The 5,693-nt window shown below is 37.1% G+C and overlaps 1 non-coding gene across 1 annotated transcript; it reads left to right on the top strand.

Annotated features, from left to right (window-relative positions):
* Positions 1–5,211: 5,211 nt before the first annotated feature.
* On the top strand, positions 5,212–5,318 carry LOC122127599. Its single transcript, XR_006151209.1, has one exon. It is a non-coding gene; the product is annotated as a U6 spliceosomal RNA (small nuclear RNA).
* The last annotated feature ends 375 nt before the right edge of the window (positions 5,319–5,693 follow it).

Raw genomic sequence — 5,693 nt, 5'->3', positions numbered from 1 at the left:
AAAAAAGGACCAAAAGGTCAAAAGAGATTAAACCCACACACACACATCAAAAATAAAAATTATGAGAAAAAATTAACATCAAACACTTTTAAAAATTGAAAAAAAGGTTAAAAAGAAGAGTTCTTTTATTTTGGGTTATTTTTGGGGGGAGAATGATAAGACCCTGTATCTCTCCTGTGTCTATAACCTGTCTCTTGGTGGAGTCTCTGGTGTGCTTGTGGTGTTTAGTTTTCATTTTGCTTGACTGGTTTCTTAAGTCAGTTTTTTTTCCGTGCTGGCAGAAAAATGCTCCGCTTTACCCAGGATTTTGTGATCCTCTTCCCAGGCTATTCAGTGGGAGGGAGATCTGCTTTGAATATCACCAAAGAGGGAGATGGCAGTTTCCTCCAGTGTGTAAGTGCCTTGATGAGGTAGGGTTGGGGCTTTTCAGAAAATGGTAGCTTTTCCCTGAGGGGCAACTCCTGAAACACTCATGGAACCCATTCTCAGGGTTTTATTTTTTTTTTTTTTACTTAGTTTCAATTGTTTGTCTAGGCTGTTGTAGGGAGGGGCAGCCTCTGGCTCTGTTTACCATGTGAAGGACATCACTCCACAGAGGTTCCACTGACTTGGTGGGGTGACATTCCCCTGTGTGGAGCTGAGCCTGACAGGTCATGTCTACTTCCTGTGAACTACTAAATGACTCTTGTTTTCTTTCAAGGCCTGAATTGGAGCTAGCTGCTCAGCCCTGGGGAGGTCAGTATCATAGATGGAGATCTCTGGTAGTGGGGGAGGGGCGGCCTTCCCTCCTCTGCTCCCTGAGAAGGGGTAAGGATGTCAGGATTCTACTCATGTAAGAGTGTTGGTTCTTGGGTCATCTCTGGTCTGTGATCTGTAGGATGAAGATATCTGCTCCTTGTCAGTTCTTGCTGGTGTTGAGTAGAATCTGCTCACCAGCCAAGTCTGGGGCCTTTGTCATGGACTCTCTCTGTAGGTATGGTGGCTATAGCCACTGGCACTGTCCCTACTGCCATCTCAGCTGTGGCTACTGGCAAGTGCTCAGATCTGTCACCTTGCCTGGATTTTCCCTCTTTGGCCAAACTCTCTGTACTGTGATGGCACACTTGGTGTGACTGGAACATTTAAACTGCTGTCTATGTAAGAGCTTGTTTACCCTCCAGCTTCTCCTCCTCCGTCTTCCCCCAAAACCTCATGATTTTTTTTGAGTGTTTTTTTAGTGAAAAATGTTTTTGGTGTTTATATTTTGGTTTGGCATAAAATGAGCCTACTATTGTCTTAATTTAATAAAAAAAAACTTTCTGATTCTATGACAGCATAAATTTTGTGGGTAATGGTTAAGACTAGGTTGCCTTTCTGAAAAAAAAATCACCACCCATAAAAGAGGAACAAAAAGAAAATAACATATGACAGGAAACATTAATCTTAATGGACTAATAGTCTGTCAGTTTGATTTAACTTTTAATCAAAAATTAAAGTAATACTTGATAACGTTTTATTAACATATTTAAATTTCTTCATTCTTGTCATTTAAGATTCACTTTATAAAGAAATTCAACAGGTGACAGTGTTTTTCCATGACTTTTCCAAATAAATGATCATTTCATCATTATAGTGTATAGCACAATATACCCAGAAAGCATTTAAGGAAAATTTTTTTCCCATTCTTTGGTTTGCTTCAGTCTGTATTTAAAGCTGCATACCACATCTTACACACTCTATTGTCTGTCTTCTCATTTGAAATATTTCAATAAGTTTTCTTTCCCTAGTTTGTCAGCCAGCAAATCTTTATAAAACAACATGCTTTCATTCATTGTGCTTTCCAAAATATATCTTACAAATGCCAAAACGAAGCACAATCTGAAACATCTGTGGATTTTTCCACCTAGAGTACAAAGTAATCACTTTCCAAACTCCTTAGAACCAGCTGTTTACTGGCATTAATTGTGCTGTCACTTCCATGCTTTAAAACAACAGCATTCGACAATGGCGTACATTTTAATTGGTTTACCACATTTGGTTTGTTTTCAGCAAGGACTGTCTTCACAGAAGATGGTAATAGATGAGGTTTGTAATTATGTATTTTGAAAGGGCTCTAAGTTGTGGATATAGAATATCTATTTCAGTGACTAAATATTTAAATTAAATCCTATAATGGATTTAATTGTGACTAAAGTGTTCTACAATCTAGATATTTTTTAAGGAAATATTGTAATTGTTTCCTTGGTGACAATGTAATTGGAAGACTTAAATTTTTCTTTTTTTTTTTATAGTGAAAACGCTGTACAGAGGGGTTACAATTACATGGGCAAGATAATGAGTACATTTCTTTTTTTTTTTCTTTTTTTTTTTTGAACTGGTCTTGGGGCCTGAACTCCGGGCCTGGGCGCTGTCCCTCAGCTCTTCAGCTCAAGGCTAGCGCTCTACCACTTGAGCCACAGCACCACTTCTGGCTTTTTTCTTTTTGCTTATGTGGTGCTGACGAGTCGAACCCAGGGCCTTGAGCATGCAAGGCAAGCGCTCTACCACTGAGCCACCTTCCCAGTCCATGAGTACATTTCTTATCAAGCATTGTAGCCTCCTCCTTGGTTTCCCCTTCTCATCCCTTCCCAACCTCCCACCCCAACCCCCTCCATGCAATCCTCCTCCCTGCCCCCACCAAAGTTGTAAAGTTCGTTTTTCCATATAACGACTTGTACATCTCATTGTTCCAAAGGATCCAATTGTACCCCTATTTAAACGATTTGTCTTTTTCCTTCCCTTCCACTAATTATACCAACCTCAAATACAGTGAAAGCAGGGTTATACCTGGGGGAAGGAAATACAAAGCAACAAAGAAATAATCTTATAAATGTGTAGAAACAATCACCTGAAAGAAAAAAAAATTGAATACATATATTAGGGTTCACTTCCCTAAAATCAACTTATCTGACCTTTTCTGCTTGACTCAGACATATACTAGTTATTGCAAATAAGGGAAACCATGGGACCTAAGTTTCTTTGGTACCGGCTTACTTCACTTAATATGAATTTTTTTCTATGGAAGACTTAAAATTTTCATATACTATTGCCATCTCAAATGAAGTGAATGTACCTGGGTTTGCATACAGAACTTTTGGGACAGCATTAATGTTTGAATCTTTGATGGGATTTGATTGGGAATTGTGGCAGGCTTTCATGGTATGAGAAGAAAAAGGATATGATTGGAATTTATAGCAATATCTAGTTGCTTCCACCCCTGGACAAGTCATTATCATTGGTGAAGATGTTGCCATTTGAATTTACAATGCCCCAGAAAGACCTATGTGTTAAAGAAAAATGACTTTCCATTTCCTCCCAGGCTGTGGAGAATACCTGAATAGTTCTTCTGGAGATTAAGTTCTTCAGAATAAAACCTATGAGAACATGCACTCTCATCTTCTTTCTTCTTTTCTCTTTTAATCATTCTAGGTCAAAAACATTTCTTTTTGACATACTCCTCACCTTGACATTGTCTTGTCACAGGCCACCAAAACAATAAAACCAACTGAACATACACTGAAATCTTCAAACTTATAAATCTGAGTAAGCATTTCTGTTTAATAAATGGACAATATCATTTATTATGGTAGGTTATAAAGCTAACACAGAAATCTAGTCTTTCTAACAATGTAGAGTATATAAAAAATGCTTCATTATAAAATATCTAACTCCAAGTTATATTTTGTGTTTTTGTTTCTGTAGATCTTAGGGCTTAAACTCATGGCCTGACTGGTCGTTTTGTGTTCAAGGCCAGTGCTCTACATAAAATCTGAACTGGAACTCCTTTTCTCCTGGTGGTTAATTGGAAATAAGAATCTAATGAACTTTCCTATTCTGGCTGGCCTATTCATGTTGCATACTTTATGTAATTCCAATTCTCAGCATTATATAGATGTTCCAACTACAATATAAAAAACTTAAAATATACTAAGGATATTTGTAAAGTATAAAATGAGGGAAGAATTTTCATCCTTTAGAAATCTATGCAAAATCTATGCTAAACTATTGATATTTTACTGGACCTTTCCTGCAACCAGTTTGATATAGTTTAATACTTGTCACACCAACTTTCTCTGTATTCTATTGCATATATACTTTTTCACGTATGTTTGTATATGTATACATATATGTATCTATCTATATATGTTCCAATGTGCATCATCGGACTTGAAACTGCTTTGTTTTGCTGTTCAGCAATGAACCTTGTTGGCTCATTCTGTGACAATATCTGTTCTCATTTTCATCATTCCTTTATTTACCAAATCATCAGCCTTCTATAATCAGCTTCATTTCTTGGGTAAGGTTACCAATCAGTCCAACCAATATCCACCCAGAGGCTTTTAATAAAGCAAGTTTTAAGGAAGAATATAACATGAAGTAACAACTACAGAAATTCCACAGAGACCTGACATCTTTCACATTTCTGTCTTCCTTCTCTTCTCATACTTCAGAAAGTATTGACTAACACTATAAATATACTGCAATTATAAGTTAAGGATCAGTGTTTTCTTTCCAACCTGAAGCCTTCTTTTCCATGATTCTTGACATAAACTTTTTGGGAGATTTTTTGGATTGTGATGGGATTCCACCCAAAACAAAGCCATGTATATCAAGAAAGTCAATGTTTTCAACTCAGAGTAGTAAACAAAAGAGGGAGAAAATTAAGGTTAGCTATATATGTTAAGCACAAATATAGGCAATATCAAGATATCTTGAAATTGTATACTTTTACTGGATAAAGTGGCTCAAACCTGTACTATTATCTACTTAGAAAACAGAGATTAGAGAATTGCAGTTCCAGGCAAGCCCAAACCAAAAAAAAAAAAAAAGTTTCAGAAACTCTGTTAGAGTTTGATGGGTGCTATGTGTTTTGCTTGTGTTAGGAGGACCACAGTCCAAGCAGACCCAGGCATAGTGATACTTACCTCAAAAGAAGCAATCAAGTTACAATCTGCAGGTATGGCAGTAGTAGAGATACCAAAGTTGTAAAGTTCCTTTCATTGTTGCAATGGGTCTACTTGTATCCCTATTTAAACATTTTCCCCTTCCCCTCCACAAATTATGCCAACATCAAAAATGTGTGCTTATGTAAGAAATGCATGATTCTAAAATTTCATGACAATTCTTTTGAACTTACTTTTTTGTGGAATTGACTAAGAAAATAAATTACACCTTCTATATAAAAAATGTTCTGTGCTTAATCCGGCAGCCCATACACTAACATCGGAATGATACAGAGAAGATTAGCATGGCACCTGCTCAAGGATGACTCGAAAATTAGTGAAGCAATCCATATTTTTACAACAACAAATGCTGGAGGAGATGGGGCCACAAGGGAACCCTACTGTATTCTTGGTGGGAGTGTAAAAGTCTTCAACCACTTTGGAAAGCAGTATGGAGTTTCCTCAAACGACTCCCCATAAAGCTCCCCTATGACCCAGCAATCCCACTTTTGTTCATTTACCCAAAGGATCACAAACAAGACCATACTAAAACTACCAGCACAACTATGTTTACTGCAGCATTATTTACCATAGCTAAGATATGGAACCAACCCAGATGCCCCTCAGTAGATGAATGGATCAAGAAAACCTGGTAAATATATACAATTGCATTCTCTGCCTCCATCAGAAAGAATGACATTGCCCAATTTGTTAGGAAATGGAAAGATTTGG

Source organism: Dipodomys spectabilis, unplaced genomic scaffold (genome assembly GCF_019054845.1).
Source record: "Dipodomys spectabilis isolate Male_0828 unplaced genomic scaffold, ASM1905484v1 ptg000304l, whole genome shotgun sequence".
Taxonomy (NCBI): Eukaryota; Metazoa; Chordata; class Mammalia; order Rodentia; family Heteromyidae; genus Dipodomys; species Dipodomys spectabilis.
The sequence above is the reverse complement of the archived record's forward strand: the minus strand, read 5'-3'. Positions and strand labels throughout refer to the sequence as shown.